We start from the raw sequence: 10,823 nt of genomic DNA on the forward strand, positions 1-10,823 counted from the left end.
GAATGGAGCAGCACAGGGGCCTTGGGGGGTTAGCTCTGAGGATAATAAACCCTGGGTGAGAAAGGAAACCCTGCGTTAGCCGTTCAGCAGAGACCCTCATACAATAAACCCCCCGCTTTCAATTTTTATTTCCACCTTAAAAAAAAAAAAATCCCTATTGAAACAGCATTGGAGAAAAAACTGACAAATTCCAAATTCATACCTGTCAACTTTATTTAAAACATGGAAGGAGTGAAGACAGACTGCACATGTGAGAAAAATGAACCAAAGTCATCAGCAACTACTATCAGATAACCACCCGGATTTAAAACTCACTTCCGAGGGGCGGCTGGGAGAAGAGGCGCGAGGCTCGGGAGAGGAAGCGGGCAGGCCTGTCAGGCCGGAGGCTCCGCGGTCGGCCCCTGCCCGGCGTCCAACACACCCGGCGGCCTTCGTCACCAGGCGCCCCTTCAGCTCTCGGGCAGGTTCTCACACGTGGAGCCGAACGTCACTGTGACGGGGACTACCACTTACTAGGGGCAAAGCAGCACACAATCAACCCAGCACTCTCTCCACGAGAAGGCTCTTCAAACAGTTCAACCGCAAGAGGAACAGTGCCCAGCCCCGCCTTCTGCTCTCCAGGCCAGAGGGCACTGCGACTCCTTCAACCGCAGGGCAGAGCATTCCAGCTGAAACGCAGATTACAGTGAAAAGAACACAGGAAACCTGGGCTCAAAGTCAAGCGTGGCCCCTGCTTAACTGTATTCTTAACCTCGTTTCCCCATTTATAAAATAAGGAAAATAACAGTCGTGCTAACTACTTTAAAATGTGTTGCGAGAGGACCCTATGTAATGAAAGGTACACGTGAAATGTATGGTTTTCCAACCACGCTGCCATGGAGGCTCACTAGATTCCACAGTACTAACAATCTAAACCTCATAAATCTTATGAGTTAAATTAGTTTTATAAATAAAGTGCTGGAACCCAACCCTACTAAGCACATGTGTGGTGGGGGTAGGAAGGGGGGCCAGAAGCAGAACCAGGGGAGGAGGAGAGGAAGGCCCCTGCAGAGTGGGGCTGGCACTTACATTACACTGGACCTTCAGAAATATGACTTCAGCACAAACTTGCAGGCCACGTTTTGTTTCATTGCTTTTCCAAAACACAAGCACATTAGAAACTGAACTGCCCCCAAAAACTTCTGCGGGATAATATTTTATTCATTAGAGTGACATTCTGATTATGCACAGGTGACCAGCATCCCATGGCGATGGAGCTGGCCAGTTGCCTGGATGGGTAACATGAAGGGTGAGTAACTGTGCATCTAAATGTGCATTTCTAACTTCATTTCAAAGTCAAATAAAAAAACAAAATCTGAACCAAAACATTTAACTGCGTAACCCCTAGGGCAAACACAGAAGGATCAGTGCAGGCCCAGCTAGGCTGCATGTCAATACAAAGCTGCCCTCGCTGGAGGGAATGCCCTCCAGGCCTCACCATTTCAGATGATCCAAACAGTTTTCCCTAGGCTCCACCGTGAGTAATAGAGTAGGGTTTACTGGAGGGACAACCTCAACAATTCAAAGGGCCACATAATAAATACAGAAAGTTCAGGAAGAAAACAAGACTGGGGTGCGAAGTTCTGCCACGTCCCCCAGAAGTCCTCTCAGCGGCACCCATCAGAAAGCGCCCCCACACCCTTCACCTGGCCCCTGCGGAGGGGCGTCTGTTACTCAGCACCAGGGTAAGAGGCTCAGTCCAGTCACTCAGTCGTGTCCGACTCTGTGCGACCCCATGGACTGCAGCACGCCAGGCCTCCCTGTCCATCACCAAACCCCAGAGCTCACTCACACTCATGTCCATTGAGTCAGTGATGCCATCCAACCATCTCATCCTCTGTCGTCCCCTTCCCCTCCCGCCTTCAATCTTTCGCGCATCAGGGTCTTTTCCAGTGAGTCAGCTCTTCCTATCAGGTGGCCAAAGTATTGGAATACGAGGACTTGGATGCAATTCACAAATGTGCTAACTCCGTCCACCAAGGTCTCCTACACTGACCAACTTGTCAGTTGATCTCCCAGGACTCTTCACCACATTAACCAGTTGAGTCTTTTATTTATTTTCTATTTTTTATTTCACGAAAATGCTTCTACCTTCTCCTTAAAGTAACCTGCAACAACATCTAGGGCCGTCTAGCCTTGGTAGCTCACAGGCGCTCCTCAGAAAGCTGCCACAGACTCAGCTGCCCTGGTAAAGCCCTAGGCTATGCTACCTGTTATTTCTCGATGCCCCACCCCCACTCCTACTAGAAAGTGAACTCTAGGAGCACAGGGCATCTTGTTTCATCGCCTCCGAGCCTAAATCGGTGCCTGACACACAGCAGCCTCTCACTATCTGCTGAACTGGATGAACACACAGTATATTTACACCTTGGAATATTATCAATACTATGAAGCCATTCATCATCTTGAGTCAGAATGGTACGAGCTAATGTAATAGAATTTCCAAAAGTATCGAGTGAGTGAGAAAAACAAAAAGCAGAAGAACCAAAATCGTCCCATGTTTTTAAAAGTCCCCCCTGAGCACCCATGCACTGATTAGGAAGTGGAGAACTTAGAGCGCGACACAGGACTGGAGGGGCTGTAACATGGAGCGGCTGTGGAAAACAGTTGGTGATGACTCTAAAGGCTTCACACGGCTTCAGTACGAGCCAGCGATTCCACTCCTAGGGACACATCTCAGACAGCAGAACACAGCTGTCCACACAACACTCTGTACACGGGGGCTCACAGCAGCGTTACCCGTAAACTGACAAAAGCAGAAGAAACCAGGCACTGCCCTGGCGGTCCAGTGGTTATGACTCTGAGCTTCCAAGGCAGGGGTGCAGGTCCCACCCTCGGCTGGGGAACTAAGCCTGCCAACCTCGCAGTGCGGCCAGAAAAAGAATAAAAATGAAGGAACCAGGGTTGAAAATCCAGCAGATAACGTGTAACACGAGAGATGCCCGAGTAAGCGCAATGACGAGATGGGGTCCGCAGAAAATGCCGACACCAGAAAGAGAGAATAAGAAGCCGGGGCCGAAGACTTAAGACTGACCTGAACCATGGGACTGCCTGGCGTCCAGTGGTGAGGACTTGGTGCTTTTACTGCTGGTTTAATCTGTGGTTGGGGAACTAAGATCTGGCAAGCTGTGAGGCCAGGGAAAGACAGACAAACCCATCAAGGTTTTGTTTTTGTTTTTAAAGAAAGTATGCAAGGAGAAAACTCAGTATCTCCAGCTCAAGAACTCTTGGGCCCGGTGAACAGAGCAAACTATGACGGGAGACGCTTCCAGGGAAAGAAAGGCATGGGACTCGGGACACTGGCGTCGCCTGCGTGGGAGGACAGGGTCCCTCACAGGAGAAAGGAGTCCAGTTGTGACTGCTATGGAAAACAGCAGCCTTAACAAACTGCCTCAGGACTTCCTGGGGGACACGGTGTCCAGGGAAAATGGCCGAGTTGGGACATTCTCCAAGAACACGAGAAGGGAGAGGGGAAGAAAGGGGCAACTTCCACTTTTAACAAGTATTTCCGGACAGAGTTTAACCCTGTTGCCAGTTTCTTTGCCTGGTTTCTAAACTTAATCAGGATTTCTCTCTCTTTTTTTTGGATAAACTCAGTTCTTTTGAAAAGTAGTGCAATATGGGTTTTGGTTGTGTTTTTTTTTTAAGAGACGAAGTATTTTTTCCCCTTTAACATTCCTGTTTTCCCTGGGCTATATGCACAAAAGACAAATTGGAATTTGATATCTTCATTTCTTAATATTTTACCATTCAATAACATCAGATTTTTAAAAATCACAAGGCAGAAGGGACACGAGGAGGGGAAAAGGAGACAATACACAACAAGTAAAGATGATGCCCACCTCGCTTCTGGTTGATAAAACAGACGTTACAGAGTCTCCTCTACCAAGAAGTAAGATTTTAACGGAACACTAAGACACAATTAAATGCATTCTGCAAGTTGGTGTGCGTGGCTGGGAGGTGTCGCAGGGCTGGCAAGGCCAGTGGACCTCTGGAGGGGCAGGGGCTAAGTCAGCCCCGACCTCGGGGGCCTGGCCTGAGGGTCTCTGCACCCTGCTCTGCGTCAGACACCAGGGGCCAAACCCTAAGGCAAGGGGGCTGGACCAGCCTGCTGGAGACAGGGCAAGGGAGGTCCCTGCAGGGGACTCTGAGCTGAGTTTTGAAGGACGAAGTGAAAGAAGAGCATTCCAGCAGGACATGGCGAGAGCCTCAGGGACCAAGAGCTCAACAAGGCTCAGGACGAGATGACTAAAGAGAGGCGGGGGCAGGGCGGGAGCGTGGTCAGTGATGGTGGCTAGCTACAGACAGATCTGATTGTGAGTACCGGTGGGGGATGGGGGGGCATTGAAGGATTTTAAATTGTGCCAGGGGAGGGGTAGTAACTCTGAGCAGATTAACATTTTAGAAAGACAGGCAGGAGCAAACCTCAGGATTCAACCAAAAAAATAAACACAGGACAACAATGAGGATGTGAGGAAAGGTCAGGAAAAACACATCTGCCCTCTTTTCTTGTGGACAAATGTCCTTTAGTTACCGCGTTGTCCTCCGAAACTGGAGCACTCAGAGGTGAGAGAGAGCAGTCCATCCTCCAGGGCGAAACTGAGCATTTCAAGAATTAGGGATTATAATATGTTGAGACACTTTAAAAAATTTACAATAACTTTAAATCTGTTAAGTGTTTAAATCTTGACCAATTTTTAAGATTTCATGGACAGAAAGGTCATCTGTTATACATCCACTTTAAAACAGAGGAAGCCAGCCACTTCTCCCATCAGCATAGCCTAATTTCTTGATGGTCACGGTGTTTCACAGCAAAAGACTGGGGCCACAATACTGAAAGATTTCCCGGCTGACAGCGAATCCCCACAGGGGTTCTTTAGCTCAGCAGCCGGTTTATTCAATACTAACAATTCCAACCGCCAGGAGGAATTCCCCTGCCTGGGCTTACACACACACACCCACAGACATCCTGACAGTTTATATCTGGGAGAAAGGGTGATCAGAACAGAAGTATCTTTAACACATAACAGAGCCTTCTTAATTGCCTGTGGATTGTGACAAATGAAATACCACAAAGTAAGCTCATATTTACTCTTAAAAAAGTAATCTATATTTTTAATCTTCTTAGCAGCAAAAGCCCCAGGAACTTTTTCCTAAACTCCCTTACTGCAATAGCAAAACAATAGATTCTAGGTTCTCTTTTTTTCTAAAAATATCTTATTGTGATAAGGAAATGAACCTTGTAGTTGCCATTTACAATCCCATATACCATTTACTATCACCATCATACCATAAAAGATGCTTTAACATCAAGAAAATGACATTTTTAGAAAGAACAGCCTTTTGGTTGAATAAATTTAATTTTACAAAAAACTCTCTATATTGTTCTCGTTTTTTAATACACTGAAGCCCACTCAACACTTGGTTTCACGGCCTGACCAAGAGTCTCAGGTTTGTTCACACCACCTTTACGACACCACCTCTCCAATCTTTAAGGAAGGACCACAATGTCGTGGCAAGGCCCAGTTCTACCTCTGGCTGAAGAGGACGAAGTAGGCAAGGAGCCACTGGACATTAAACTGACACCTCAGGTAGAGTCTTTCCATCTCCACGTCCAAACCCCACCGTTACACACGGGGAAATGCAGCCCAGCAAGGAAAACCGACTTGCCCAAAGCCACAGAGAATGTATCTCGCCTGACACCTAGTCACTTTTCCTCTACTGCATAATAACTATGCATAAGTGAGCCACGTGATTTAAATATGTGTATGGTTATATATCAAGTCTTAATGCATTATGAAACCCAACCCTGATAATTATTTTGAACCAAAGCAGTATTATCATCTGTGTCATCTGAAACACGGGCTTCCCAGGTGGCGCTAGTGGTAAAGAATCCTCTTGCCTATGTAGGCGACAGGGGTTCTATCCCTGGGTCGGGAAGATCCCCTGGAGTAGGAAATGGCAACCCATGGCAGTATTCTTGCCCGGAAAATTCCATGGACAGAGGAGCCTGGCGGGTACAGTCCACGGGGTCGTGAAGAATCAGACACGACTGAGCAGGCACACATGCGTCTGAAATACAGGCTGTACCAGGTCGGGTAAGCTATAAAGAGAAGCTCTGCCTCAGAGAAGTCCCAGCTCAAGAGGACACAAGGCAGATACACACTCCCAAAAGTTAAGCTTACAGTGGAAATTCTGATACAGGCCTCACCTTCACCACAACCGCTGTAATCACTTTCCACTCACTATGACGCAGAATCGGCCACTCAGGTATCTGGACTGTTGCCAAGGTGGGCAGTGATAGAGCCTGACCATGGCACAATGTTCACTTTCTTACTAAAAATGAATGTCAAGAAAATCCCTACACGCCAAGAATGCACACAGGCAATTAAAGAGTGTCCTCCACCTGTCTCAAGTTGAGTTGTTAAACACTGCTTGGAGTGCAATCAAAGCGGAAAGGAGACATCTTTCCAGAGGAAAAAAAATTAGTGGACCAGCTATCTGTTTATAGAAAAAAAAAAAAGAAAATCTTACCCAGGACCCACTTCTTACCCACTTCTCCTCACAGCGTACACCCTTCATCAATGGTTTTATTTGATAAGCTATCCATAGGTACTGATGTCTGCTGGTATCTACTGAGCCCCCAGGCTCTCATTTCATCTCAAGATGCAGCTCCCAGGGTGACAGCAAGTATTATCTGTACTTTCTTGCATCTCTTGCAAATTTACGAAACATTATCAACGTCTGGAGATGTCTCAAAAAAAAAAAAAAAACAGACATTTCCCCCATAATCGATACAGGACGACGAATTTATGGTCATTTTCCTCGGGTCCTGGCGTGCTTGCCGGCGAATTACCAAGGCCATCAGCAAACCCAGATTCTCTTGCGTTTGACTGATCACAGGGATTCTTCCTCGGTTTTGTTAAGCAGGTCGAAACTATGTGGACACTGATTTCTTTTTCCCAAGTTATCTATCTCCAGGGGAGCTGCCCAGAGACCAACTCTGATGTCTTAAGCGTTAACCACGGAAGCCATACAATGACCGGACTGCGGGAAATGCAAAGATGTCCTCGGCAACAGCACAAGCGCATTCAGGTTCAACCGGAGGCAACGAACCGGGTTTGGAGAATTAAGGGCCGCCCGCCCGCCCCGGGCTGGCCCCGCAGGGAGAGAGCGGGGCGCCGGCCGCGGCGGCGGCTGTGGTCGCGGGGCGCGCGGGCGGCCCGGGGGCTGTGGGCCCGGCGGGGTCTGTGGGCCGGGCCGGGGGCCGGGGCCCGGCGGGGGCTGTGGGGCGGCCCGGGGGCTGTGGTCGCGGGGCGCGCGGGCGGCCCGGGGGCTGTGGGCCGGGGGCTGTGGGTCCGGCGGGGGCTGTGGGTCCGGCCGGGGCTGTGGGCCCGGCGGGGTCTGTGGGCCGGGCCGGGGGCCGGGGCCCGGCGGGGGCTGTGGGGCGGCCCGGGGGCTGTGGTCGCGGGGCGCGCGGGCGGCCCGGGGGCTGTGGGCCGGGGGCTGTGGGTCCGGCCGGGGCTGTGGGCCCGGCGGGGGCTGTGGTCGCGGGGCGCGCGGGCGGCCCGGAGGCTGTGGCGCGGCCCGGGGGCTGTGGCGCGGCCCGGGGGCTGGGGGCCGGGGGCCGTGGGCCGGCCCGGGGTCTGTGGGCCGGGCCGGGGGCCGGGGCGCGGCAGGCGCAGGCGCGCGCGGGGCCGGGGGCGCGGGAGGGGCCGGCGCAGGCGCGGGCCGCCGGGGGCCGCCGTGGGGCCGCGGGGCCGCCGGGGCCGGGCCGCGCGGGCGGCGCTGAGGAGAGGCGCTGGCGCCGAGGGGCCGGGGCAGGCTCTTACCGCGCGCCGCCGCCTCGCTCGCTCGCTCGCTGGCTGACTCCGCGGGCTGGGCCGGGCGGCGAGCTCGCCCGCTGGCGCGGCCCGAATCCGTTGAGTCCGGCCTCAGCGCGGCAGCCAACCCCGCGGCGCAGTCCGCCCGGCCCGGCCCGGCCTCCCTCGCGGCGCCCCCGCCCCCGGGCCCGCCTCTGGCCCGCCCCCCGCGGCCGCCGGGACTGCGCAGGCGCAGCGCAGGCCCCGCCCACACGCGCCGCTGCGCAGGCGCTGGCCGGCCCGGCTCGCGCCCCCCTCCCCCCGGCCCGGAATCGCGCAGGCGCCGTAACACCTGACTGGCCTCGGGCAGCACTGCGCGTGCGCCAGGCTTCCCGCGGGCGCTCCGGGTGGTGGATCCTCCTGGCTGCTGTTCCGAGCGTGGCCGAGGGATGAGTGAGCGCTCCCCGCATCCCGTCCCAAAGCTCGGCTTAGCCCAAAGGTCCAGCCTTCATGCGGCACGTATCTGCAGCGTGCCACGGACACTGCTGGGCTTGAGCTGGACAGCGGCGAGAAAAACACAGAAGCCCTGCCCTCCCAGTACTCCCCGGAGGTCTTGGAAGAGATGGGGTGCGGGTTTTAAAATAAGCACAACATTAACCGTTCTAAGTCTAGATAATTTGTCTTCCCATATCATTTTTACAGAATTATATTTTTGCAGGAAAGTGTTCATGTTTTCAAAACCATTGGCGTAAAGTTGTTCACGTAATTCTCTGGTGCTTTGTATTCACGTAAATCTTTGTTCCTTTTTGCTTCTGAACAAATTTCTAATACGTTCACGTGTTTAAAAGTTCAGAAAGCTCCTTTTCCACCCCAGCTCCCTTGCTGTACTTCCTCTTTCCAGCTGCAACTAAATCCATTGAGTTTCTTGATATGCTCCTAAAAAATGTTTATGAATATAAGCAAATATCCAAAATAACCTGATTGGTTCTTCCGATTCTCTTTTTATATATACCACAAATGGTAGTCTACTATGGGCTTCCCTGATGGCCTACTATACACGATGATCTGTACCTTTTTTAAAAATATCAGAATAGCCACAGTGGTTTAACAGCCTGGAGATAATTCAACATGTGTGTAGGACTTGAGACATGGCCCTCATCACCAGACAGCCTGGGTTTAAATCCTGGCTTCCTCACTTTCTAACCATTTGTCTTTGCATTTCAGTTTCTTAATCTACAAAATGGGAGCTGTTATGGGTTTGGGGGATTAAGTGGGATGATGCATGAAGGGAGCTTGGCATGATGCCCAGCAGCCAGCAAATGCCTGGTGACTGTGAAGGGCATTCACGTTGCATCCGTTTTGGCTTTTACAGTTCAAACAGGTCTCAACATCATTTTAGACCTAACGCCAGCCCTGTAAGAACTGCACAGAGGACAACACACTCTAATATAAAAGACTAATATAATGTATTAGACACTGTGCTATAAAAGTTCGCAAAATAAGTATACGACTCAATGAAACACAGAAACCTGAAGGTCAGGAGAAAGAACTTGAGCTGTTTGCCAAGTCTTCCCTCTCCCTTCCAACACTGCAACTTCCCCAAGGGTCACCACATTCCGACCTCTAACTCAGGATGAATATGGGCCGATTTTGAACTTCAAACAAGTGGAGTTCTATCATATTGATTTCCAAGGGCCACAGTAACAAGTTTCCACAACCTGGGTGGCTTCCAACTACAGGAACATATCATCTCACAGTTCTGGAGGCGGCAAGTGCAACCCCTAGGCGTCAGCAGCTCTGAGTCTCCTCGGAAGGCCGTTGTCTCTTCTGCCTTCTGCCAGCTGCCTGCATTTCTTGATGCTCCTCCGCTTGCCGCTTCATTCCAACCTCTGCCTTGGTCTATGGTCTTTGCCGTGTTTGTGTGAAACCTCCCTTTGATTCTTACATAAGGACACTCATGATGGTGTTTAGGGCCCAGCCAGATAGTCCGGGATAAACCCCCCATCTCATGATCCTTCCAAATAAGCTAACATTTACAGGTCCCAGGGAAGCACTGGATATCTTCAGGGGACAGTATTCAGCCGATGGCAAGTATCCTTCTGTGTCACCCTCTTTCATTCAACATTAAGTCTGCAAGATGCATCCATCTTGTTGCACGCATCTGTGGCATGCAAAATGAATATCACTGCACTGTATGAATCTACCATTCGTGGTTTATCTATTCTGTTGATGGACATTTGGGTTGTCTCCAGTTGTGAGCTATTTGTGGAATGAAAACTGGGTTAAAGCAAAAAAAAACATTCCTGGAGTCGCCAATGGGAAGCTATATGCATCCTTGGTACACACCCTTCTAGGTTATCTGATTCTGAATTCTGGGGGGCTCTGGACCTTATGGGCTTCCCTGGTGCCTCAGGTGGTAAAGAATCTGCCTGCAGTGCAGGAGATCTGGGTTTGATCCCTGAGTCCAGAAGATACCCTGGAGAAGGGAATGGCTACCAAATCCAATATTCTTGCCTGGAGAATTCCATGGACAGAGGAGCCAGGAGGGCTACGGTCCTTGGGGTTGCAAAGAGACAGGAGTGAGCCACTAACATCTTCTCACTTTTTTACTTCCTGGGCCTTATATTATCTTTGAGCTCTTTTGCAATATAGTAGAAGGTTGATAGCAATGCATATAATTCTTGTCCTGGGACAACCCTCCCCCACAGTGGAAAAACCAGTTTTGCCTCCAAGTTCATTTCAACATTTCTGTTCTGTAAATGTGTCTGACCTTGGAGTTCTCCTTTCAACTGATGGTAACATCTTGCCGGTTGCCTCACTTAATGAATGAGGTCAGTAGACTGTTTGATATATGTTTATTTTATATTTGTATAAGAGTCACGATTTTACTTTTGAAAAAATTACCGTTTAACGTTAGGAATCAAGTTCCCATGAACCTTCTGATACACAGCAAATTGCTTTTCATGAGCCAAAACAACGAAG

The 10,823-nt window shown here is 50.5% G+C and overlaps 1 protein-coding gene across 8 annotated transcripts in view; it reads right to left on the reverse strand.

Annotated features, from left to right (window-relative positions):
- SPECC1L (sperm antigen with calponin homology and coiled-coil domains 1 like) overlaps positions 1–8,036 on the reverse strand; it is an 84,480-nt gene extending 76,444 nt beyond the window's left edge. For 4 of the 8 annotated variants that reach the window (XM_088828373.1, XM_088828371.1, XM_088828370.1 and 1 more), the window contains exon 1: positions 7,872–8,004. The gene's annotated coding sequence lies outside the window, so the exon portion shown is untranslated. Of the gene's footprint in view, positions 1–7,871 lie in introns of all 8 variants that reach the window. The other 4 variants (XM_055404850.2, XM_055404856.2, XM_055404855.2 and 1 more) reach the window with 2 other exon arrangements.
- Positions 8,037–10,823: the final 2,787 nt, after the last annotated feature.

Source organism: Moschus berezovskii, chromosome 19 (assembly GCF_049115385.1).
Source record: "Moschus berezovskii isolate FMDL1 chromosome 19, NW_MosBer_1.0, whole genome shotgun sequence".
Taxonomy (NCBI): Eukaryota; Metazoa; Chordata; class Mammalia; order Artiodactyla; family Moschidae; genus Moschus; species Moschus berezovskii.